The sequence below is a fragment of the Pseudophryne corroboree genome, unplaced genomic scaffold (assembly GCF_028390025.1).
Source record: "Pseudophryne corroboree isolate aPseCor3 unplaced genomic scaffold, aPseCor3.hap2 scaffold_383, whole genome shotgun sequence".
Taxonomy (NCBI): domain Eukaryota; kingdom Metazoa; phylum Chordata; class Amphibia; order Anura; family Myobatrachidae; genus Pseudophryne; species Pseudophryne corroboree.
The window spans coordinates 27,812-53,059 of record NW_026970030.1 but is presented as its reverse complement, the minus strand read 5'-3'; the positions used below and the strand labels follow the sequence as shown (position 1 = coordinate 53,059).

The 25,248-nt window shown below is 45.5% G+C and overlaps 16 non-coding genes across 16 annotated transcripts; all 16 read left to right on the top strand.

Annotated features, from left to right (window-relative positions):
• The first annotated feature begins 253 nt into the window (after positions 1-253).
• LOC135022168 (U1 spliceosomal RNA) lies at positions 254-417 on the top strand. The gene has a single exon (XR_010219326.1). It is a non-coding gene; the product is annotated as a U1 spliceosomal RNA (small nuclear RNA).
• A 152-nt stretch (positions 418-569) lies between these two features.
• On the top strand, positions 570-732 carry LOC135022138 (U1 spliceosomal RNA). The gene has a single exon (XR_010219300.1). It is a non-coding gene; the product is annotated as a U1 spliceosomal RNA (small nuclear RNA).
• Positions 733-1,407: 675 nt separating this feature from the next.
• LOC135022112 (U1 spliceosomal RNA) lies at positions 1,408-1,571 on the top strand. The gene has a single exon (XR_010219276.1). It is a non-coding gene; the product is annotated as a U1 spliceosomal RNA (small nuclear RNA).
• A 152-nt stretch (positions 1,572-1,723) lies between these two features.
• LOC135022133 (U1 spliceosomal RNA) lies at positions 1,724-1,886 on the top strand. The gene has a single exon (XR_010219296.1). It is a non-coding gene; the product is annotated as a U1 spliceosomal RNA (small nuclear RNA).
• Positions 1,887-2,556: 670 nt separating this feature from the next.
• LOC135022182 (U1 spliceosomal RNA) lies at positions 2,557-2,720 on the top strand. Its single transcript, XR_010219340.1, has one exon. It is a non-coding gene; the product is annotated as a U1 spliceosomal RNA (small nuclear RNA).
• A 152-nt stretch (positions 2,721-2,872) lies between these two features.
• LOC135022132 (U1 spliceosomal RNA) lies at positions 2,873-3,035 on the top strand. Its single transcript, XR_010219295.1, has one exon. It is a non-coding gene; the product is annotated as a U1 spliceosomal RNA (small nuclear RNA).
• A 670-nt stretch (positions 3,036-3,705) lies between these two features.
• LOC135022105 (U1 spliceosomal RNA) lies at positions 3,706-3,869 on the top strand. The gene has a single exon (XR_010219270.1). It is a non-coding gene; the product is annotated as a U1 spliceosomal RNA (small nuclear RNA).
• Positions 3,870-4,021: 152 nt separating this feature from the next.
• LOC135022149 (U1 spliceosomal RNA) lies at positions 4,022-4,184 on the top strand. Its single transcript, XR_010219309.1, has one exon. It is a non-coding gene; the product is annotated as a U1 spliceosomal RNA (small nuclear RNA).
• Positions 4,185-4,855: 671 nt separating this feature from the next.
• Positions 4,856-5,019, top strand: LOC135022185 (U1 spliceosomal RNA). Its single transcript, XR_010219343.1, has one exon. It is a non-coding gene; the product is annotated as a U1 spliceosomal RNA (small nuclear RNA).
• Positions 5,020-5,171: 152 nt separating this feature from the next.
• Positions 5,172-5,334, top strand: LOC135022141 (U1 spliceosomal RNA). Its single transcript, XR_010219303.1, has one exon. It is a non-coding gene; the product is annotated as a U1 spliceosomal RNA (small nuclear RNA).
• A 671-nt stretch (positions 5,335-6,005) lies between these two features.
• On the top strand, positions 6,006-6,169 carry LOC135022106 (U1 spliceosomal RNA). Its single transcript, XR_010219271.1, has one exon. It is a non-coding gene; the product is annotated as a U1 spliceosomal RNA (small nuclear RNA).
• A 152-nt stretch (positions 6,170-6,321) lies between these two features.
• On the top strand, positions 6,322-6,484 carry LOC135022153 (U1 spliceosomal RNA). The gene has a single exon (XR_010219312.1). It is a non-coding gene; the product is annotated as a U1 spliceosomal RNA (small nuclear RNA).
• Positions 6,485-21,458: 14,974 nt separating this feature from the next.
• On the top strand, positions 21,459-21,622 carry LOC135022158 (U1 spliceosomal RNA). The gene has a single exon (XR_010219316.1). It is a non-coding gene; the product is annotated as a U1 spliceosomal RNA (small nuclear RNA).
• Positions 21,623-21,774: 152 nt separating this feature from the next.
• Positions 21,775-21,937, top strand: LOC135022145 (U1 spliceosomal RNA). Its single transcript, XR_010219306.1, has one exon. It is a non-coding gene; the product is annotated as a U1 spliceosomal RNA (small nuclear RNA).
• A 661-nt stretch (positions 21,938-22,598) lies between these two features.
• Positions 22,599-22,762, top strand: LOC135022169 (U1 spliceosomal RNA). Its single transcript, XR_010219327.1, has one exon. It is a non-coding gene; the product is annotated as a U1 spliceosomal RNA (small nuclear RNA).
• A 145-nt stretch (positions 22,763-22,907) lies between these two features.
• LOC135022128 (U1 spliceosomal RNA) lies at positions 22,908-23,070 on the top strand. Its single transcript, XR_010219291.1, has one exon. It is a non-coding gene; the product is annotated as a U1 spliceosomal RNA (small nuclear RNA).
• The last annotated feature ends 2,178 nt before the right edge of the window (positions 23,071-25,248 follow it).

Below are 25,248 nucleotides of genomic sequence, written 5' to 3'. Positions count from 1 at the left end.
ATCACCATATGCAAATCCATCTGCTGCAGGCCTTCCCCCAGGAATGCTTGCACTAGTTGTTGCATTTGGTTTGTTGTTTGGGGGTGCTTCAGTATTAGGCAGCCTTCTGCCCTCCCATGTTCATCTGAAAATATGTGTTCTCCCTGCAGTTGTTGTCCCCAGATGAGAGTTCCCTTGTGCTGCCTCAGTTGAATCTTCTTTACTTGACAGAGATGTGCCTGAGCAGCGGCCCTCCCCAGGCCTATCCCAAATCATACTTATTTTGCATAGGAGATACCATGGTCATGAAGATCGTTCTCCCAGGGTGAGGTTCATTCATTGCATTCTGGGTATGCTGACCCCTGTGATTTCCCCAAATGTGGGAAACTTGACTGCATTATTTGTGGTAGTGGGGGACTGTGTTTGTGCTTTCCTCTGGTCAGCTCTGGTAAAAGTCAGATTTCTTTATCTCAGATCTTCCTCTAGCCTTGTTCTTCTTTCGAGAGTTCCCTTGTGCTGCCTCAGTTGGATCTCCTTTACTTGACAGGGGGGTGCCCAAGCAGCGACCCTCCCCAGCTCTAGCCCAACTCCTACTTACCTGCCAGGTGAGATACTATGATCATGAAGGTGCTTCTCCCAGGGCAAGGCTCACCCATTGCACTCTGGGTTTGCTGCCCCTGTGATTTCCCCAAATATGGGAAACTTGACTGCATAATTTGTGTTTCCACTGGTCGGCTTTTATATAATTCAGATCTCTTTGTCTCAGGTCTCTCTCCAGCCTAGTTTGCAGTCTGTTTCCACTTCTTCTTTTTTTGAGCCCCTCCCTTCTATACCCTTGTGCACTATCCTGACTTCTCCTCCTGTCTGCTTACTTTGTGCCTTCCAATGCACAATGCAAACTACAGGTAGTGCTGCAGGGCCCACAAACTTTTACTTGCATTACAGAGCAGCTCTGGAGCTGTTACAGTGCCAAGCTGCTGCAAGAAATCAGCTTGAATGCTTCAGGGGCTGGGGCATTGCCAACATGAGCCCCACACCGAAGGAGGGTGGGGGTGTTTAATGCGAACTAAGGGTCATCCAAGCGCCGCAAAAGGCCGCCATTCCCTGCATACCCCTTTTCTCTTTTCATATGCAGATGAGGGTTCCAGCCAACTTTGGCCCACTGCTTGGATGACATCACTGTATGCAAATCCGTCTTCTGCTGACCTTCCCCCAGGAATGCTTGTACTAGTTGTTGCATTTGGTTTGTTGTTTGGGGGTGCTTCAGTATTAGGCAGCCTTCTGCCCTCCCATGTTCATCTGAAAATATGTGTTCTCCCTGCAGTTGTTGTCCCCAGATGAGAGTTCCCTTGTGCTGCCTCAGTTGAATCTCCTTTACTTGACAGAGATGTGCCTGAGCAGCGGCCCTCCCCAGCCCTATCCCAAATCATACTTATTTTGCATAGGAGATATCATGGTAATGAAGACTGTTATCCCAGGGTGAGGTTCATTCATTGCATTTTGGGTATGCTGACCCCTGTGATTTCCCCAAATGTGGGAAACTCGACTTCATTATTTGTGGTAGTGGGGGACTGTGTTTGTGCTTTCCTCTGGTCAGCTCTGGTAAAAGTCAGATTTATTTGTCTCAGATCTTCCTCTAGCCTTGTTCTTCTTTCGAGAGTTCCCTTGTGCTGACTCACTTGGATCTCCTTCACTTGACAGGGAAGTGCCCGAGCAGTGACCCTACCCAGCTCTAGCCCAACTCCTACTTACCAGCCAGGTGAGATACTATGATCATGAAGGTGCTTCTCCCAGGGCACGGCTCACCCATTGCACTCTGGGTGTGCTGCTCTTGCGATTTCCCCAAATGTGGGAAACTTGACTGCATAATTTGTGTTTCCCCTGGTCGGCTCTCGTATAATTCAGATCTCTTTGTCTCAGGTCTCTCTCCAGCCTAGTTTGCTGTCTGTTTCCACTTCTCTTTTCTTGAGCCGCTCCCTTCTATGCCCTTGCGCACTATTATGACCTCTCTTGTCTGCTTACTTTGTGCCTTCCAACGTCAATGCAAACTACAGGTAGTGCTGCAGGGCCCTCACCCTTTTACATGCTTTACAGAGCAGCTCTGGAGCTGTTACAGTGCCCAGCTGCTGCAAGAAATCAGCTTGAATGCTTCAGGGGCTGGGGCATAGCCAACATGAGCCCCACACCGAAGGAGGGTGGAGGTGTTTAATGTGAATTAGGGGTCATCCAAGCGCCGCAAAAGGCCGCCATGCCCTGCACATCCCTTTTTTCTTTTCATATGCAGACGAGGGTTGAAGCCAACTTTGACCCACTGCTTGGATGACATCACCATATGCAAATCCATCTGCTGCAGGCCTTCCCCCAGGAATGCTTGCACTAGTTGTTGCATTTGGTTTATTGTTTGGGGGTGCTTCAGTATTAGGCAGCCTTCTGCCCTCCCATGTTCATCTGAAAATATGTGTTCTCCCTGCAGTTGTTGTCCCCAGATGAGAGTTCCCTTGTGCTGCCTCAGTTGAATCTCCTTTACTTGACAGAGATGTGCCTGAGCAGCGGCCCTCCCCAGCTCTATCCCAAATCATACTTATTTTGCATAGGAGATACCATGCTCATGAAGATTGTTCTCCCAGGTTGAGGTTCATTCATTGCATTCTGGGTATGCTGACCCCTGTGATTTCCCCAAATGTGGGAAACTTGACTGCATTATTTGTGGTAGTGGGGGACTGTGTTTGTGCTTTCCTCTGGTCAGCTCTGGTAAAAGTCAGATTTCTTTGTCTCAGATCTTCCTCTAGCCTTGTTCTTCTTTCGAGAGTTCCCTTGTGCTGCCTCAGTTGGATCTCCTTCACTTGACAGGGGGGTGCCCGAGCTGCGACCCTCCCCAGCTCTAGCCCAACTCCTACTTACCTGCCAGGTGAGATACTATGATCATGTAGGTGCTTCTCCCAGGGCAAGGCTCACCCATTGCACTCTGGGTGTGCTGCCCCTGTGATTTCCCCAAATGTGGGAAACTTGACTGCATAATTTGTGTTTCCCCTGGTGGGCTCTCGTATAATTCAGATCTCTTTGTCTCAGGTCTCTCTCCAGCCTAGTTTGCTGTCTGTTTCCACTTCTCTTTTCTTGAGCCGCTCCCTTCTATGCCCTTGCGCACTATTCTGACCTCTCCTGTCTGTATACTTTGTGCCTTCCAACGCACAATGCAAACTACAGGTAGTGCTGCAGGGCCCACACCCTTTTACATGCTTTACAGAGCAGCTCTGGAGCTGTTACAGTGCCCAGCTGCTGCAAGAAATCAGCTTGAATGCTTCAGGGGCTGGGGCATAGCCATCATGAGCCCCACACCGAAGGAGGGTGGAGATGTTTAATGCGAATTAGGGGTCATCCAAGCGCCGCAAAAGGCCGCCATTCCCTGCACATCCCTTTTTTCTTTTCATATGCAGACGAGGGTTGAAGCCAACTTTGACCCACTGCTTGGATGACATCACCATATGCAAATCCATCTGCTGCAGGCCTTCCCCAGGAATGCTTGCACTAGTTTTTGCATTTGGTTTGTTGTTTGGGGGTGCTTCAGTATTAGGCAGCCTTCTGCCCTCCCATGTTCATCTGAAAATATGTGTTCTCCCTGCAGTTGTTGTCCCAAGATGAGAGTTCCCTTGTGCTGCCTCAGTTGAATCGCCTTTACTTAACAGAGATGTGCCTGAGCAGCGGCCCTCCCAAGCCCTATCCCAAATCATACTTATTTTGCATAGGAGATACCATGGTCATGAAGATTGTTCTCCCATGGTGAGGTTCATTCATTGCATTCTGTTTATGCTGACCCCTGTGATTTCCCCAAATGTTGGAAACTCGACTGCATTATTTGTGGTAGTGGGGGGCTGTGTTTGTGCTTTCCTCTGGTCAGCTCTGGTAAAAGTCAGATTTCTTTGTCTCAGATCTTCCTCTAGCCTTGTTCTTCTTTCGAGAGTTCCCTTGTGCTGCCTCAGTTGGATCTCCTTCATTTGACAGGGGGGTGCCCGAGCAGCGACCCTCCCCAGCTCTAGCCCAACTCCTACTTACCTGCCAGGTGAGATCCTATGATCATGTAGGTGCTTCTCCCAGGGCAAGGCTCACCCATCGCACTCTGGGTGTGCTGCCCCTGTGATTTCCCCAAATGTGGGAAACTTGACTGCATAATTTGTGTTTCCCCTGGTCGGCTCTCGTATAATTCAGATGTATTTGTCTCAGGTCTCTCTCCAGCCTAGTTTGCTGTCTGTTTCCACTTCTCTTTTCTTGAGCCGCTCCCTTCTATGCCCTTGCGCACTATCCTGACTTCTCCCGTCTGCTTACTTTGTGCCTTCCAACGCACAATGCGAACTACAGGTAGTGCTGCAGGGCCCACACCCTTTTACTTGCCTTACAGAGCAGCTCTGGAGCTGTTACAGTGCCCAGCTGCTGCAAGAAATCAGCTTGAATGCTTCAGGGGCTGGGGCATAGCCAACATGAGCCCCACACCGAAGGAGGGTGGAGGTGTTTAATGCGAACTAGGGGTCATCCAAGCGTCGCAAAAGGCCGCCATGCCCTGCACGCCCCTCTTCTCTATTCATATGCAGATGAGTGTTGAAGCCAACTTTGACCCACTGCTTGGATGACATCACCATATGCAAATCCATCTGCTGCAGGCCTTCCCCCAGGAATGCTTGCACTAGTTGTTGCATTTGGTTTGTTGTTTGGGGGTGCTTCAGTATTAGGCAGCCTTCTGCCCTCCCATGTTCATCTGAAAATATGTGTTCTCCCTGCAGTTGTTGTCCCCCGATGAGAGTTCCCTTGTGCTGCCTCAGTTGAATCTCCTTTACTTGACAGAGATGTGCCTGAGCAGCGGCCCTCCCCAGCTCTATCCCAAATCATACTTATTTTGCATAGGAGATACCATGGTCATGAAGATTGTTTTCCCAGGGTGAGGTTCATTCATTGCATTCTGGGTATGCTGACCCCTGTGATTTCCCCAAATGTGGGAAACTGGACTGCATTATTTGTGGTAGTGAGGGACTGTGTTTGTGCTTTCCTCTGGTCAGCTCTGGTAAAAGTCAGATTTCTTTGTCTCAGATCTTCCTCTAGCCTTGTTCTTCTTTCGAGAGTTCCCTTGTGCTGCCTCAGTTGGATCTCCTTCACTTGACAGGGGGGTGCCCGAGCAGCGACCCTCCCCAGCTCTAGCCCAGCTCCTACTTACCTGCCAGGTGAGATACTATGATCATGAAGGTGCTTCTCCCAGGGCAAGGCTCACCCATTGCACTCTGGGTGTGCTACTCCTGCGGTTTCCCCAAATGTTGGACACTTGACTGCATAATTTGTGTTTCACCTGGTCGGCTCTCGTATAATTCAGATCTCTTTGTCTCAGGTCTCTCTCCAGCCTAATTTGCAGACTGTTTCCACTTCTCTTTTCTTGAGTTGCTCCCTTCTATGCCCTTGCGCACTATCCTGACTTCTCCCGTCTGCTTACTTTGTGCCTTCCAACACACAACGCAAACTACAGGTAGTGCTGCAGGGCCCACACCCTTTTACTTGCCTTACAGAGCAGCTCTGGAGCTGTTACAGTGCCCAGCTGCTGCAAGAAATCAGCTTGAATGCTTCAGGGGCTGGGGCATAGCCATCATGAGCCCCACACCGAAGGAGGGTGGAGGTGTTTAATGCGAACTAGGGGTCATCCAAGCACCGCAAAAGGCCGCCATGCCCTGCATGCCAATTTTATCTTTTCATATGCAGACGAGGGTTGAAGCCAACTTTGACCCACTGTTTGGATGACATCACCATATGCAAATCCATATGCTGCAGGCCTTCCCCCAGGAATGCTTGCACTAGTTGTTGCATTTGGTTTGTTGTTTGGGGGTGCTTCAGTATTAGGCAGCCTTCTGCCCTCCCATGTTCATCTGAAAATATGTGTACCTCCTGCAGTTGTTGTCCCCAGATGAGAGTTCCCTTGTGCTGCCTCAGTTGAATCTCCTTTACTTGACAGAGATGTGCCTGAGCAGCGGCCCTCTCCAGCCCTATCCCAAATCATACTTATTTTGCATAGGAGATACCATGGTCATGAAGATTGTTCTCCCAGGGTGAGGTTCATTCATTGCATTCTGGGTATGCTGACCCCTGTTATTTTCCCAAATGTGGTAAACTTGACAGCATTATTTGTGGTAGTGGGGGACTATGTTTGTGCTTTCCTCTGGTCAGCTCTGGTAAAAGTCAGATTTCTTTGTCTCAGATCTTCCTCTAGCCTTGTTCTTCTTTCGAGAGTTCCCTTGTGCTGCCTCAGTTGGATCTCCTTCACTTGACAGGGGGGTGCCCGAGCAGCGACCCTCCCCAGCTCTAGCCCAACTCCTACTTACCTGCCAGGTGAGATACTATGATCATGAAGGTGCTTCTCCCAGGGCAAGGCTCACCAATTGCACTCTGGGTGTGCTGCTCCTGCGATATCCCCAAGTGTGGGAAACTTGACAGCATAATTTGTGTTTCCCCTGGTCGGCTCTCGTATAATTCAGATCTCTTTGTCTCATGTCTTTCTCCAGCCTAGTTTGCTGTCTGTTTCCACTTCTCTTTTCTTGAGCCACTCCCTTCTATGCCCTTGCGCACTATCTTGACTTCTCCCGTCTGCTTACTTTGTGCCTTCCAACGCACAATGCGAACTACAGGTAGTGCTGCAGGGCCCACACCCTTTTAGTTGCCTTACAGAGCAGCTCTGGAGCTATTACAGTGCCCAGCTGCTGCAAGTAATCAGCTTGAATGCTTCAGGGGCTGGGGCATAGCCAACATGAGCCCCACACCGAAGTAGGGTGGAGGTGTTTAATGCGAACTAGGGGTCATCCAAGCGCCGCAAAAGGCCGCCATGCCCTGCACGCCCCTTTTCTCTTTTCATATGCAGACGAGGGTTGAAGCCAACTTTGACCCACTGCTTGGATGACATCACCATATGCAAATCCATCTGCTGCAGGCCTTCCCCCAGGAATGCTTGTACTAGTTGTTGCATTTGGTTTGTTGTTTGGGGGTGCTTCAGTATTAGGCAGCCTTCTGCCCTCCCATGTTCATCTGAAAATATGTGTTCTCCCTGCAGTTGTTGTCCCCAGATGAGAGTTCCCTTGTGCTGCCTCAGTTGAATCTCCTTTACTTGACAAGGGAGGCATTTTGGATTTTTTCTTTGGGTACCCTTACACCTGATGGTCTGAATGAGAGCATCGAACTGAACAACATTGGCAGTCTCTGAAGATTTTATCTATTGATTTACCTAATATATTATTTATTGAATATCCATTTATTGTATGTTTAATAAATAAACAAAATTATTAGAAGTAGCTATTTTGGAAACAGCTTTCCTCTTAGGATGAAACTGTATAATCCTGTTGTGTGTGTTCCTTTAAAGTTCTTTAGTAAAATCCACTAGTAATGATGAACATCAGATTTCTTCCTCCATCCTCTTTTTACACTTTCTCTTGGTTCTATATATATATTTTTTTTTCTATTTTTATTTTTTCCCCCTCCTTCTCCCAAAAGGCCCCCCTCCCTCCCCCCCCCTCCCTGTTTTAAATTTTAAAATCTTTAAATATTTAAATCTTCGAATCCTTAAATTGTCTGTTTAATATTTATTTTTTCTTCAATTCTTTTTGTTGTTTAAACAGCAATGTAGTTATTCCAGGGGTTAAAATAATGAAATATAGAAATAATATTAACAAAAATTAAAGGTAAAAATGAATTGATAGAATGATCCCATTAAAAGTAAATAAATAATATGGATGTTAAGCTGAGCGGGTTGGATTCGAACATGGGACTAGCTGCATAGAGTGCATTTGATGTTTCCCCTGCGCCACAAGAACTGCTTTAGTAGTGGCATGGATCTATGTTACCCTAAAAGGTTTTATATAAGTAAATGGGGATCCTTAGTGCTGAGTCTCTGAATTATGTATATGTGATTATAGATATGAGGTATTGATTGAAAGATTATAGGTTAATCTGTATATAGATTATATATTTTCTGTTATTTTTTAAACCACCTTGTTGCTTATTTTATTATTATTATTTTTAATCACCATGTTGCTTATTTTTATATTATGAAATGCCTTTATATGTGCAATTGCAATTAGAAAGTTGTTCCATATGTGAGTCATTACATGTATGCATCCAATTAGTACATGTATGTATCCAATCAACTAATTAGTAATGCTATTGGTCCGGTGCATTTTAAAAAGAGCCTGCTAGGCTGCTGATGTATCCTCTGACGAAACCGCTCTTGGATAACAGCGGAGAAACGCGTAAGAAAGGTGATTACCGGACACTCTGATTGCTGAGATATAAGCCCGTTCATGAACGAGCTACATCACGGCGGACGTCTGATGTAAAGACAGCGGTGAAGGGGAAAAAGCAATTTGAGACCGAGCAAAAGGAGGTCTCTACCCCACGGCAGGGAGAAATATCCCGACCGCGAGTGTCAATAAGATCCAGCCACGGTTAACGGGGGTCGTAGCATACCGCTGTGTTTCACCAACCATCACAGCGCTCTCCCCCTGTTTTCTTTCATTACTCACGTGAGTTACATATGAACTTTAACTGCAGTAAATAATAAGAATTTACTTACCGATAATTCTATTTCTCATAGTCCGTAGTGGATGCTGGGGACTCCGTAAGGACCATGGGGAATAGCGGCTCCGCAGGAGACTGGGCACATCTAAAGAAAGCTTTAGGACTATGTGGTGTGCACTGGCTCCTCCCCCTATGACCCTCCTCCAAGCCTCAGTTAGGATACTTTGCCCGGACGAGCGTACACAATAAGGAAGGATTTTGAATCCCGGGTAAGACTCATACCAGCCACACCAATCACACCGTACAACCTGTGATCTGAACCCAGTTAACAGCATGATAACAGAGGAGCCTCTGAAAAGATGGCTCCCAACAATAATAACCCGATTTTTGTAACAATAACTATGTACAAGTATTGCAGACAATCCGCACTTGGGATGGGCGCCCAGCATCCACTACGGACTATGAGAAATAGAATTATCGGTAAGTAAATTCTTATTTTCTCTGACGTCCTAAGTGGATGCTGGGGACTCCGTAAGGACCATGGGGATTATACCAAAGCTCCCAAACGGGCGGGAGAGTGCGGATGACTCTGCAGCACCGAATGAGAGAACTCCAGGTCCTCCTCAGCCAGGGTATCAAATTTGTAGAATTTAGCAAACGTGTTTGCCCCTGACCAAGTAGCTGCTCGGCAAAGTTGTAAAGCCGAGACCCCTCGGGCAGCCGCCCAAGATGAGCCCACTTTCCTTGTGGAACGGGCTTTTACAGATTTTAGCTGTGGCAGGCCTGCCACAGAATGTGCAAGCTGAATTGTACTACAAATCCAACGAGCAATAGTCTGCTTAGAAGCAGGAGCACCCAGCTTGTTGGGTGCATACAGGATAAACAGCGAGTCAGATTTCCTGACTCCAGCCATCCTGGAAACATATTTTCAGGGCCCTGACAACATCCAGCAACTTGGATTCCTCCAAGTCCCTAGTAGCCGCAGGCACCACAATAGGTTGGTTCAGGTGAAAACGCTGGAACCACCTTAGGGAGAAACTGAGGACGAGTCCTCAATTCCGCCCTGTCCGAATGGAAAATCAGATAAGGGCTTTTACAGGATAAAGCCGCCAATTCTGACACGCGCCTGGCCCAGGCCAGGGCCAACAGCATGACCACTTTCCATGTGAGATATTTTAACTCCACAGATTTCAGTGGTTCAAACCAATGTGACTTTTGGAACCCAAACTACATTGAGATCCCAAATTGCCACTGGAGGCACAAAAGGAGGCTGTATATGCAGTACCCCTTTTACAAACGTCTAAACTTCAGGGACTGAAGCTAGTTCTTTTTTGGAAGAAAATTGACAGGGCCGAAATCTGAACCTTAATGGACCCCAATTTCAGGCCCATAGACACTCCTGTTTGCAGGAAATGTAGGAATCGACCCAGTTGAATTTCCTCCATCAGGCCTTACTGGCCTCGCACTACGCAACATATTTTCGCCAATTGCGGTGATAATGTTTTTGCGGTTACATCCTTCCTGGCTTTAGATCAGGATATGGATGACTTCATCCGGAATGCCTTTTTTCCTTCAGGATCCGGTGTTCAACCGGCATGCCGTCAAACGCAGCCGCGGTAAGTCTTGGAACAGACAGGGTCCTTGCTGGAGCAGGTCCCTTCTTAGAGGTAGAGGCCACGGATCCTCCGTGAGCATCTCTTGAAGTTCCGGTTACCAAGTCCTTCTTGGCCAATCCGGAGCCACGAATATAGTGCTTTCTCCTCTCCATCTTATCAATCTCAGTACCTTGGGTATGAGAGGCAGAGGAGGGAACACATACACTGACTGGTACACCCACGGTGTTACCAGAGCGTCTACAACTATTGCCTGAGGGTCTCTTGACCTGGCGCAATACCTGTCGAGTTTTTTAATCATGTGGACGACTTCTGGGTGAAGTCCCCACTCTCCCGGGTGGAGGTCGTGCTGAGGAAGTCTGCTTCCCAGTTGTCCACTCCCGGAATGAATACTGTTGACAGTGCTATCACATGATTTTCCGCCCAGCGAAGAATCCCTGCAGCTTCTGCCATTGCCCTCCTGCTTCTTGTGCCACCCTGTCTGTTTACGTGGGTGACTGCCATGATGTTGTCCGACTGGATCAACACCGGCTGACCTTGAAGCAGAGGTCTTGCTAAGCTTAGAGCATTGTAAATGGCCCTTAGCTTCAGGATATTTATGTGAAGTGATGTATCCAGGCTTGACCCTAAGCCCTGGATATTCCTTCCCTGTGTGACTGCTCACCAGCCTCGCAGGCTGGCATCCGTGGTCACCAGGACCCAGTCCTGAATGCCGAATCTGCGGCCCTCTAGAAGATGAGCACTCTGCAACCACCACAGGATGGATACCCTTGTCCTTGGTGACAGGGTTATCCGCTGATGCATCTGAAAATGCGACCCGGACCATTTGTCCAGTAGGTTCCACTGGAAAGTTCTTGCGTGGAATCTAACGAATGGGATTGCTTCGTAGGAAGCCACCATTTTTACCCAGAACCCTTGTGCATTGATGCACTGAGACTTGGTTCGGTTTTAGGAGGTTCCTGACTAGCTCGGATAACTCCCTGGCTTTCTCTTCCGGGAGAAACACCTTTTTTCTGGACTGTGTCCAGGAACATCCCTAGGAAACAGAAGACAAGTCGTCGGAACCAGCTGCGATTTTGGAATATTGAGAATCCAATCGTGCTGCCGCAACACTACCTGAGATAGTGCTACACCGACTTCCAACTGTTCCCTGGATCTTACCCTTATCAGGGAATCGTCCAAGTAAGGGATAACTAAAATTCCCTTCCTTCGAAGGGATATCATTTCGGCCATTACCTTGGTAAAGACCCGGGGTGCCGTGGACCATCCCTACGGCAGCGTCTGAACTGATAGTGACAGTTCTGTACCATAACCTGAGGTACCCTTGGTGAGAAGGGTAAATTTTGACATGAAGGTAAGCATCCTTGATGTCCCGAGACATCATGTAGTCCCCTTCTTCCAGGTTCGCAATCACTGCTCTGAGTGACTCAATCTTGAATTTGAACCTCTGTATGTAAGTGTTCAAAGATTTTAGATTTTAGATTTAGAATCGGTCTCACCGAGCCGTCTGGCTTCGGTACCACAATAGTGTGGAATAATACCCCGTTCCCTGTTGCAGGAGGGGTACCTTGATTATCACCTGCTGGGAATACAGCTTGTGAATGGCTTCCAAAACTGCCTCCCTGTCAGAGGGAGACGTCGGTAAAGCCGACTTTTGGAAACGGCGAGGGGGAGACGTCTCGAATTCCAATATGTACCCTTGAGATATTACCTGAAGGATCCAGGGGTCTACTTGCGAGTGAGCCCACTGCGCACTGAAATTCATTGAGAACGGGCCCCCACCGTGCCTGAGCTTGTAAGGCCCTAGCGTCATACTGAGGGCTTGGCAGAGGCGGGAAAGGGTTTCTGTTCCTGGGAACTGGCTAATCTCTTCAGCCTTTTTCCTCTCCCTCTGTCACGAGCAGAAAAGAGGAACCTTTTGTCCGCTTGCCAACAAAGGACTGCGCCTGATAATACGGCGTCTTATTTTGAGAGGCGACCTGGGGTACAAACGTGGATTTCCCAGTTGTTGCCGTGGCCACCAGGTCTAAAATACCGACCCCAAATGTCCCCTTTCAAAGGCAATACTTCCAAATGCCGTTTGGAATCCGCATCACCTGACCATTTTACTGGTAGAATTGGACAACGCACTTATACTTGATGCCAGTCGGCAAATATTCCGCTGTGCATCATGCATATATAGAAATGCATCTTTTAAATGCTCTATAGGCAATAATATACTATCCTTATCTAGGATATCAATATTTCCAGTCAGGGAATCCGACCATGCCAACCCAGCACTGCACCTCCAGGCTGAGGCGATTGCTGGTCGCAGTATAACACCAGTATGTGTGTGAATACATTTTTGGATACCCTCCTGCTTTCTATCAGCAGGATCCTTAAGGGCGGCCATCTCATGAGAGGGTAGAGCCCTTGTTCTTACAAGCGTGTGAGCGCCTTATCCCCCCTAGGGGGTGTTTCCCAACGCACCCTAACCTCTGGCGGGAAAGGGTATACAGCCAATACTTTTTAAGAAATTATCAATTGTTATCGGGGGGAAACCCACGCATCATCACACACCTCATTTTATTTCTCAGATTCAGGAAAACTACAGGTAGTTTTTCCCTCACCGAACATAATACCCCTTTTTGGTGGTACTCGTATTATCAGAAATGTATAAAACATTTTCCATTGTCTCAATCATGTAACGTGTGGCCCTACTGGAAATCACGGTTGTCTCTTCACCGTCGACACAGGAGTCAGTATCCGTGTCGGCGTCTGTATCTGCCATCTGAGGTAACGGGCGCTTTAGAGCCCCTGACGGCCTATGAGACGTCTGGACAGGCACAAGCTGAGTAGCCGGCTGTCTCATGTCAACCACTGTTTTTTTTTTTTGTTTTTTTATACAGAGCTGACACTGTCATGTAATTTTCAACAGTACATCCACTCAGGTGTCGACCCCCTAGGTGGTGACATCACTGTTACAGACACTCTGCTCCATCTCCACATCATTTTTCTCCTCATACATGTCGACACAAACGTACCGACACACAGCACACACACAGGGAATGCTCTGATAGAGGACAGGACCCCACTAGCCCTTTGGGGAGACAGAGGGAGAGTATGCCAGCACACACCAGAGCGCTATATATATATATACAGGGATAACCTTATATAAGTGTTTTTCCCCTTATAGCTGCTGTATGTTTTAATACTGCGCCTAATTAGTGCCCCCCTCTCTTTTTTTTAACCCTTTCTGTAGTGTAGTGACTGCAGGGAAGAGCCAGGGAGCTTCCGTCCAACTGAGCTGTGAGGGAAAATGGCGCCAGTGTGCTGAGGAGATAGTCTTCGCCCCCTTTTCGGCGGCCTTATCTCCCGTTTTTCTGTATATTCTGGCAGGGGTTAAATGCATCCATATAGCCCAGGAGCTATATGTGATGTATTTTTTGCCATGTAAGGTATTTTTATCATGTTTTATTGCGTCTCAGGGCGCCCCCCCCAGCGCCCTGCACCCTCAGTGACCGGAGTATGAAGTGTGCTGAGAGCAATGGCGCACGGCTGTGCGCTACCTTATTGAAGACAGGAACGTCTTCTGCCGCCGATTTTTCCGGACCTCTTCGCTCTTCTGGCTCTGTAAGGGGGCCGGCGGCGAGGCTCCGGGACCCATCCAGGCTGGGCCTGTGATCGTCCCTCTGGAGCTAATGTCCAGTAGCCAAGAAGCCCAATCCACTCTGCACGCAGGTGAGTTCGCTTCTTCTCCCCTTAGTCCCTCGATGCAGTGAGCCTGTTGCCAGCAGGTCTCACTGAAAATAACAAACCTAAACTAAAACTTTCACTAAGAAGCTCAGGAGAGCCCCTAGTGTGCACCCTTCTCGTCGGGCACAGAAATCTAACTGAGGCTTGGAGGAGGGTCATAGGGGGAGGAGCCAGTGCACACCACATAGTCCTAAAGCTTTCTTTAGATGTGCCCAGTCTCCTGCGGAGCCGCTATTCCCCATGGTCCTTACGGAGTCCCCAGCATCCACTTAGGACGTTAGAGAAAAGAGGCGTTGGTTACAACTGTTGCTGTTCATCCACAAGAAGGAATTTAATGTATCAATTACAATTGGAAAGTAACGTGTAACCCTGATTTAGGGTTTAAACAACACTTATACTGAGGTAGTTATAATATGGTGACTAAAATGGAGTATAAGCATATATATTATTCATATAAAAGTTAATGGATGTTGTAATACTGTATGCATGTTGTGAGGTAAATAATACAGTTCACATATATGTAATTGTATGTACATTGATGTAAATGTAGTGGTGAATACAATGAAGGCTTATTTTATGGTTTCACAGTGTATCTAAAGGGTTAATGTCCTTGTGCTCCTAACTGTCAATCACCTAGTGAGGTGATTGCCAGTGGGCGGGGCATCACCTCAGAGTGGGTCATGTGACTACTAGAGAGGAGTGGAGAGGTGCTGTGAGTGTAGCTGAGAGAGAGACTGCATATCCCTTGGTGAGAGGACATAGTTTTTTGCTGCTCCGGCCGTCGCCCGCATTAGAGCTGAGCGGTATACATTGCGGCGGCCGGAGGGGGCTTAGTGTGTGAAGCCAGAACAGGGCTTCCTTACTGTAAAGGTGGTGACAGCAGCATTGAGACTCAGAACTGTTCATAGAACCCAAGATCAGCGCTAGTCAACTCACCCAGCAGTATTGGAAGGGCACATCTGTGACAGGGACACAGAGAGGGTTCCTTCCTACCTATTACCGGCACAGACTCTGACAGCCACAACAAAGAAGCCAGGACCAGCAGCAGAGGCTCCATTCTGTGTGGCTGTAAGTGTAAGGGAGGAGTCGGGGGAGCATCCTGCAGCAGCATCACTAGATGGTAGAAGTGTGAGTGCATAATCCAGCCATTTATATTACCCCTACACTAAGCACAGCAAGCCATAGGTGACTATTGTACATAGTCAATTTCATATTGGGACTAAGTACTCCAGGGCTAGGCCGCAATAATGGCTATTAAGCAGGAGGATAGTAATGGGTCACAGTAGTCAGAGTGACCTATAATTACAGTTCCATGTATGGCTTAATCATAGTGCTAAGGAGAAGGTAGAAAGCACTGGGTATATATATGTAACAGGAGGAGTGGAGTGAAACTTGAACTGTTTAACGCTTCATAAATAGTTTTAAAACTCCCCCATATATCAGCATCACATCAGTCAAAGGAGAGCCAGAGACATTGTTCCGCAGCGCTAAATAGAAAGTAACACCCTAAAGCTGCCACCTAATGTGTGTATTTATGCCCCTGAATTAGCAGAATTAGAGTCAAGGACATTAAAGGTAGCCATACTACAGTGACATTGGATGGATGTTAAAGCCTCTTAGCCACAAAGGATTAGAATATCATCCCGATTCAAGGACTAGCTTGTGGCACTTTAATACAACTGTGTTATATGTATATTCGTGAACCCGTAAGAAGGACTGACACGTAAGAGACTATTAGTTATAAAGTTAAAGGATTTGAGCTCGCTGTGACTATGATAAGAGAAACCATCTCTTGCAGATATATTTAATATAGACTCATCCTAAGAGACAACAATAATTTGAGGCATACAGGAATCGAAAAGCTATATATGCTCTGAAATATAGAAAGCATCAGCTACTTCAAATGGACACAAGGACGCAGCATAACAAAGGTTTATCATACCAGCTTCTTAGGAGTTTAGTTTAATACTGGACAACTACAGTAACATTTTTACTGAGGAAAGGATACAGATTCCTTGGTAATCAACTGTTGATGTTACTATCTATGAGCTAAATAGATACTTTCTGTTATCTGCCAAGGAGGAACTATAAGTAACCTTATAGGAGAAAGTAATCGCTACCATAAGTAGACTGAGCCAAACATCTTTCTCTTTAACTGAAGGGAGAACTGATAGTTGATACTAAAACATAGTGTCAGACATTCTGTATTAACTGCTGTTATTTTTAGGAAGTTTATGGGCCCTTATAGTGCACTATCATATTAAGAGTACCCGGGTCACTCTAACACCTAAGGGTGTCTTGAAAAGAAAAAGGATTTGTTGTATTGCATGCAGGTACTGTGTATAGGCCTAATTGACAGGCTGTTAGCATGGATTAATGACTTAAAGGGGAATGTGTAATTGATGAAATGTTAATGTATACTTAATCCATTTGGTACTGGTCATTAAAGTGTTATACTTTCCATGTGTGTCTGGTCCGTCTGGAAGTTGATCTGAAGATCCTGGAAGAAAGAGACAGGTATATTAGATAATATATCTATGATATAAGGGAATCATCCCCTAAGGATAGAGATCAGGCTTACTCAAGCAAGCCTTAACGGTAGTTAAATACTACACATAGCTTGAGTGGAGGCACAGCTATTAGGTAACCATCCCTTAATAGAATACATAGACAGCTCTCGTTCAAGGTAATGAGGGTAGGGTTACATTTGGAGGCACCGCGTGAGATAGAAGTTACACTCAGGCCCTGTTACACCACAGGTGTCAGCTGCCATTAATTATTATTGATAAAGTCCTCACATCCCTAAAAATAAAATACAAATATGGGAAAGAAGCAAAGGAACAGGGAGAAGGTTGGACATAAAGCCATTGCTGTATCAGTTGGGAGAGTTGAAGCCATTAGAGAATGTAAAAGTATGGACAAACAAGAGTACCGTAAGGGACCAGGCTTAAAGGAAGAGGTGACATGCAAGTTTGTGGGAACTTTTGTAAATAACCTAGGTGTGAAAAATGAAAAAATATTAGATGTCCCTGTAGAGTTGGAGAAGAGAAAGAAAAAATCAAAGGACAAGAAAGTCAAACTTGATCCCCACCTAAAGGATAGTGAGGGAGGTGTTAGTGACAACCTTGCTCATACTTTGGTCGCTAACATGGATTATGGAATGAAAGGAGATAAGAATGTTCTACCACTGAAAGAGAGAGTTCCAGGGGAAGTGAAGATAGATGTAGGTATACAGAGATTAGAAACTGTGCTAAAGCAAATAGCTGAGGATTATAAGAAACATGGACAATTAGTATTAGCTCTTCCAAAAGATCAACAGAAGGACCTGCTTTCCCGGTTTCCAACTTCCATTGAGGAACCAACAAGAAGAGATAGCCCAGTGGATCTACAGACCCCGATAGAGGTGATAAGACATATAGCACTGGACAGGTCTAAACATCAGTTGTTGGAGGTTCTAGATGAAACCCAATGGAAGCTAAAAGAAGAACAGATGTTTAACACCAAAATTGATGAGAGGAACAAAGAGCTTGAGAGAGAACTTTGGTTTATACAGAGAGAGATGGAAACCATGGCATCTGATGAAAGACAAACCAGAGTGGATCAGGAGCAACAAAAGTTGATAATGTACCAGCAGCAGGAAGACAATATTCATTCTCTGGAATCAAAAATAACTGAGTTGTCTGAATTATTGGAAGTGGGTAAAGAAACTGAAAAGGAGGATCATATTTGTCTGAATGAAATGAAAGAAAGACTGTCTCAGCTAGAATCTGAGAATAAAATACTCAAGGATGCCAACTTCCTAAACAACTGTCCTGAAGACCGTATCCATGAATTTTCTATGCGACCGGATACTAAGGACATAGCATTACAGACTGAGGTAGTGGATGGTATATTGCTGAGACAATCTTCTATGAATAAAGTTGATAGTAAAGGGACACAGTATATGTCTCTTAAAATGAATTGCACAGTAATATGGTTCCATGTGAAGAAAGGCTATGGCTTCATTAAAAGGCATGACACCGGAGAAGACATATTTGTACATTGGACATCCATAACGAAGAATAACCCCCTAAAACTGTTGTACAGTGTAGGAGATGGAGAGAAAGTAGAATTTGAAGTGTTGGAAGGGGAAAAGGGTGTACATGCAGCAAATGTGACTGGCATAGGTGGAGTACCAGTGAAAGGGAGTCGATTTGCTCCAAACCGACGAGGATCATACAGTTATTGTTATCAACCACGAGAAAAAGTGGTTGATGAAGGGAGTGCATATTCAGAACAAAGGCAAGGGAGAGATCCAGCTCCATGTCATCCTTCTACAACCTTACATTACCGACCTCTCTCGAGATTCAATGGTAGAGTAAATCAGTCCCAGGATCAAGAAACGGAAAATTCAGATGCTAAAGACTTGATAACTTTAGAAGCTTCGTCAGAGAAAGAAACTAGTCTCAGTGAAAATCGTAGTGAGGTACATGATAACTTTACCCTAGCACAATCTCTTAAATCTTCCATCCGAAGTCCAGTACTAAAAGAAGTCAATAAATCAGGTGTAGAAGAGCAAGGGAAACCAGCACGATCAGAGAACACTATCCCTGGGAGGCATGAAGGCTATGTAGTTCCATCCCTCCCTATTTGGCCAACAGTTAAAATGGTTGAGATGAGGTGGCTTGCTAATGGATGTGAATGAATATATACTATTTTAGCATAGTGAGTAAGGTAGATGGTGCATTGGCACCTAAAGATGTTAAACAGTGACAATGCACCAGGGGGAGAAATGTAACCCTGATTTAGGGTTTAAACAACACTTATACTGAGGTAGTTATAATATGGTGACTAAAATGGAGTATAAGCATATATATTATTCATATAAAAGTTAATGGATGTTGTAATACTGTATGCATGTTGTGAGGTAAATAATACAGTTCACATATATGTAATTGTATGTACATTGATGTAAATGTAGTGGTGAATACAATGAAGGCTTATTTTATGGTTTCACAGTGTATCTAAAGGGTTAATGTCCTTGTGCTCCTAACTGTCAATCACCTAGTGAGGTGATTGCCAGTGGGCGGGGCATCACCTCAGAGTGGGTCATGTGACTACTAGAGAGGAGTGGAGAGGTGCTGTGAGTGTAGCTGAGATAGAGACTGCATATCCCTTGGTGAGAGGACATAGTTTTTTGCTGCTCCGGCCGTCGCCCGCATTAGAGCTGAGCGGTATACATTGTGGCGGCCGGAGGGGGCTTAGTGTGTGAAGCCAGAACAGGGCTTCCTTACTGTAAAGGTGGTGACAGCAGCATTGAGACTCAGAACTGTTCATAGAACCCAAGATCAGCGCTAGTCAACTCACCCAGCAGTATTGGAAGGGCACATCTGTGACAGGGACACAGAGAGGGTTCCTTCCTACCTATTACCGGCACAGACTCTGACAGCCACAACAAAGAAGCCACGACCAGCAGCAGAGGCTCCATTCTGTGTGGCTGTAAGTGTAAGGGAGGAGTCGGGGGAGCATCCTGCAGCAGCATCACTAGATGGTAGAAGTGTGAGTGCATAATCCAGCCATTTATATTACCCCTACACTAAGCACAGCAAGCCATAGGTGACTATTGTACATAGTCAATTTCATATTGGGACTAAGTACTCCAGGGCTAGGCCGCAATAATGGCTATTAAGCAGGAGGATAGTAATGGGTCACAGTAGTCAGAGTGACCTATAATTACAGTTCCATGTATGGCTTAATCATAGTGCTAAGGAGAAGGTAGAAAGCACTGGGTATATATATGTAACAGGAGGAGTGGAGTGAAACTTGAACTGTTTAACGCTTCATAAATAGTTTTAAAACTCCCCCATATATCAGCATCACATCAGTCAAAGGAGAGCCAGAGACATTGTTCCGCAGCGCTAAATAGAAAGTAACACCCTAAAGCTGCCACCTAATGTGTGTATTTATGCCCCTGAATTAGCAGAATTAGAGTCAAGGACATTAAAGGTAGCCATACTACAGTGACATTGGATGGATGTTAAAGCCTCTTAGCCACAAAGGATTAGAATATCATCCCGATTCAAGGACTAGCTTGTGGCACTTTAATACAACTGTGTTATATGTATATTCGTGAACCCGTAAGAAGGACTGACACGTAAGAGACTATTAGTTATAAAGTTAAAGGATTTGAGCTCGCTGTGACTATGATAAGAGAAACCATCTCTTGCAGATATATTTAATATAGACTCATCCTAAGAGACAACAATAATTTGAGGCATACAGGAATCGAAAAGCTATATATGCTCTGAAATATAGAAAGCATCAGCTACTTCAAATGGACACAAGGACGCAGCATAACAAAGGTTTATCATACCAGCTTCTTAGGAGTTTAGTTTAATACTGGACAACTACAGTAACATTTTTACTGAGGAAAGGATACAGATTCCTTGGTAATCAACTGTTGATGTTACTATCTATGAGCTAAATAGATACTTTCTGTTATCTGCCAAGGAGGAACTATAAGTAACCTTATAGGAGAAAGTAATCGCTACCATAAGTAGACTGAGCCAAACATCTTTCTCTTTAACTGAAGGGAGAACTGATAGTTGATACTAAAACATAGTGTCAGACATTCTGTATTAACTGCTGTTATTTTTAGGAAGTTTATGGGCCCTTATAGTGCACTATCATATTAAGAGTACCCGGGTCACTCTAACACCTAAGGGTGTCTTGAAAAGAAAAAGGATTTGTTGTATTGCATGCAGGTACTGTGTATAGGCCTAATTGACAGGGGGTTAGCATGGATTAATGACTTAAAGGGGAATGTGTAATTGATGAAATGTTAATGTATACTTAATCCATTTGGTACTGGTCATTAAAGTGTTATACTTTCCATGTGTGTCTGGTCCGTCTGGAAGTTGATCTGAAGATCCTGGAAGAAAGAGACAGGTATATTAGATAATATATCTATGATATAAGGGAATCATCCCCTAAGGATAGAGATCAGGCTTACTCAAGCAAGCCTTAACGGTAGTTAAATACTACACATAGCTTGAGTGGAGGCACAGCTATTAGGTAACCATCCCTTAATAGAATACATAGACAGCTCTCGTTCAAGGTAGGGTTACAAACGATTAAATTACAACAGCTGTATCCAGTAGGATTTTGTGGACCCTTTAATAAACATTCCGTTGTCATCAAGGGCAATATGAAATAGATCCTGATTACATTTAGATATGGATAGTGGTGCCTATATATGTTGACTCCATTGTATTTTATTGAATGTGGGTTTCTTCTGTCTATATATATTTTTTAAAAATAAGGAGCTTGTATATTTTATTTTTTGCGCTCCCTTGATAACAAGTGTGATTATCTTTAAAATTTGGTTTATTATTGGTAGAACAGTACTACCTATGGGAGCAGCATTTTATAATATATGGTGAAAATTAATAGATGTATAAAGATTAAATAAGCAACAAATTGGTGAAATAGATAAGTTTTGATAGGAGCGCTGGGTTCTATATATATATATTGACATTTGGTTATATATATGTATAGACTTTATAAATTCTTGACAGAGATGTGCCTGAGCAGCGGCCCTCCCCAGCCCTATCCCAAATCATACTTATTTTGCATAGGAGATACCATGGTCATGAAGATTGTTCTCCCAGGGTGAGGTTCATTCATTGCATTCTGGGTATGCTGACCCCTGTGATTTCCCCAAATGTGGGAAACTCGACTGCATTATTTGTGGTAGTGGGGGACTGTGTTTGTGCTTTCCTCTGGTCAGCTCTGGTAAAAGTCAGATTTATTTGTCTCAGATCTTCCTCTAGCCTTGTTCTTCTTTCGAGAGTTTCCATGTGCTGCCTCAGTTGGATCTCCTTCACTTGACAGGGGGGTGCCCGAGCAGCGACCCTCCCCAGCTCTAGCCCAACTCCTACTTACCTGCCAGGTGAGATACTATGATCATGAAGGTGCTTCTCCCAGGGCAAGGCTCACCCATTGTACTCTGGGTGTGCTGCTCCTGCGGTTTCCCCAAATGTTGGACACTTGACTGCATAATTTGTGTTTCCCCTGGTCGGCTCTCGTATAATTCAGATCTCTTTGTCTCAGGTCTCTCTCCAGCCTAGTTTGCTGTCTGTTTCCACTTCTCTTTTCTTGAGTTGCTCCCTTCTATGCCCTTGCGCACTATCCTGACTTCTCCCGTCTGCTTACTTTGTGCCTTCCAACGCACAATGCAAACTACAGGTAGTGCTGCAGGGCCCACACCCTTTTACTTGCCTTACAGAGCAGCTCTGGAGCTGTTACAGTGCCCAGCTGCTGCAAGAAATCAGCTTGAATGCTTCAGGGGCTGGGGCATAGCCCCACACCGAAGTAGGGTGGAGGTGTTTAATGCGAACTAAGGGTCATCCAAGCGCCGCAAAAGGCCGCCATGCCCTGCACGCCCCTTTTCTCTTTTCATATGCAGACGAGGGTTGAAGCCAACTTTGACCCACTGCTTGGATGACATCACCATATGCAAATCCATCTGCTGCAGGCCTTCCCCCAGGAATGCTTGCACTAGTTGTTGCATTTGGTTTGTTGTTTGGGGGTGCTTCAGTATTAGGCAGCCTTCTGCCCTCCCATGTTCATCTGAAAATATGTGTTCTCCCTGCAGTTGTTGTCCCCAGATGAGAGTTCCCTTGTGCTGCCTCAGTTGAATCTCCTTTACTTGACAGAGATGTGCCTTAGCAGCGGCCCTCCCCAGCCCTATCCTAAGTCATACTTATTTTGCATAGGAGATACCATGGTCATGAAGATTGTTCTCCCAGGGTGAGGTTCATTCATTGCATTCTGGGTATGCTGACCCCTATGATTTCCCCAAATGTGGGAAACTCGACTGCATTATTTGTGGTAGTGGGGGACTGTGTTTGTTCTTTCCTCTGGTCAGCTCTGGTAAAAGTCAGATTTCTTTGTCTCAGATCTTCCTCTAGCCTTGTTCTTCTATCGAGAGTTTCCTTGTGCTGCCTCAGTTGGATCTACTTCACTTGACAGCCCGAGCAGCGACCCTCCCCAGAACTATCCCAAATCCTACTTACCTGCCAGGTGAGATACTATGATCATGAAGGTGCTTCTCCCAGGGCAAGTCTCACCCATTGCACTCTGGGTGTGCTGCTCCTGCGATTTCCCCAAATGTGGGAAACTTGACTGCATAATTTGTGTTTCCCCTGGTCGGCTCTCGTATAATTCAGATCTCTTTGTCTCAGGTCTCTCTCCAGCCTAGTTTGCTGTCTATTTCCACTTCTTTTTTCTTGAGCCGCTCCCTTCTATGCCCTTGCGCACTATCCTGACTTCTCCCGTCTGCTTAATTTGTGCCTTCCAACGCACAATGCGAACTACAGGTAGTGCTGCAGGGCCCACGCCCTTTTACTTGCCTTACAGAGCAGCTCTGGAGCTGTTACAGTGCCTAGCTGCTGCAAGAAATCAGCTTGAATGCTTCAGGGGCTGGGGCATAGCCAACATGAGCCCCACACCGAAGGAGGGTGGATGTGTTTAATGCGAACTAGGGGTCATCCAATCGCCGCAAAAGGCCGCCATGCCCTGCACGCCCCTTTTCTCTTTTCATATGCAGACGAGGGTTGAAGCCAACTTTGACCCACTGCTTGGATGACATCACCATATGCAAATCCATCTGCTGCAGCCTTCCCCCAGGAATGCTTGCACTAGTTGTTGCATTTGGTTTGTTGTTTGGGGGTGCTTCAGTATTAGGCAGCCTTCTGCCCTCCCATGTTCATCTGAAAATATGTGTTCTCCCTGCAGTTGTTGTCCCCAGATGAGAGTTCCCTTGTGCTGCCTCAGTTGAATCTTCTTTACTTGACAGAGATGTGCCTGAGCAGCGGCCCTCCCCAGCCCTGTTAGGCCATCATCTACACGGCATAGCCCTGAATTTTCCAATGCGCAGCTCTTTGCAAAAGAGAGATATTGGCAAGGAAAAGCTGTCTTGTACCTTTGCATTTTTCTCCCAAACGAAGGACACTAGAATGAAAATTTTAAAGCCTCCTGTTAGTGCTTCATCTACACGGTATAGCCCTGAATTTTCCAATGCGTAGCTCTTTGCAAAAGAGAGATATTGGCAAGGAAAAGCTGTCTTGTACCTTTGCATTTTTCTCCCAAACGAAGGACACTAGAAAAAAATTTTAAAGCCTCCAGTTAGGCCATCATCTACACGGCATAGCCCTGAATTTTCCAATGCGCAGCTCTTTGCAAAAGAGAGATATTGGCAAGGAAAAGCTGTCTTGTACCTTTGCATTTTTCTCCCAAACGAAGGACACTAGAAAAATTTTTTTAAAGCCTCCTGTTAGGCCATCATCTACACGGCATAGCCCTGAATTTTCCAATGCGCAGCTCTTTGCAAAAGAGAGATATTGGCAAGGAAAAGCTGTCTTGTACCTTTGCATTTTTCTCCCAAACGAAGGACACTAGAAAGAAAATTTTAAAGCCTCCTGTTAGGCCATCATCTACACGGAATAGCCCTGAATTTTCCAATGCGCAGCTCTTTGCAAAAGAGAGATATTGGCAAGGAAAAGCTGTCTTGTACCTTTGCATTTTTCTCCCAAACGAAGGACACTAGAAAGAAAATTTTAAAGCCTCCTGTTAGGCCATCATCTACACGGCATAGCCCTGAATTTTCCAATGCGCAGCTCTTTGCAAAAGAGAGATATTGGCAAGGAAAAACTGTCTTGTACCTTTGCATTTTTCTCCCAAACGAAGGACACTAGAAAGAAAATTTTAAAGCCTCCTGTTAGGCCATCATCTACACGGCATAGCCCTGAATTTTCCAATGCGCAGCTCTTTGCAAAAGAGAGATATTGGCAAGGAAAAGCTGTCATGTACCTTTGCATTTTTCTCCCAAACGAAGGACACTAGAAAGAAAATTTTAAAGCCTCCTGTTAGGACATCATCTACACGGCATAGCCCTGAATTTTCCAATGCGCAGCTCTTTGCAAAAGAGAGATATTGGCAAGGAAAAGCTGTCTTGTACCTTTGCATTTTTCTCCCAAACGAAGGACACTAGAAAAATTTTTTTAAAGCCTCCTGTTAGGCCATCATCTACACGGCATAGCCCTGAATTTTCCAATGCGCAGCTCTTTGCAAAAGAGAGATATTGGCAAGGAAAAGCTGTCTTGTACCTTTGCATTTTTCTCCCAAACGAAGGACACTAGAAAGAAAATTTTAAAGCCTCCTGTTAGGCCATCATCTACACGGCATAGCCCTGAGTTTTCCAATGCGCAGCTCTTTGCAAAAGAGAGATATTGGCAAGGAAAAGCTGTCTTGTACCTTTGCATTTTTCTCCCAAACTAAGGACACTAGAAAGAAAATTTTAAAGCCTCCTGTTAGGCCATCATCTACACGGCATAGCCCTGAATTTTCC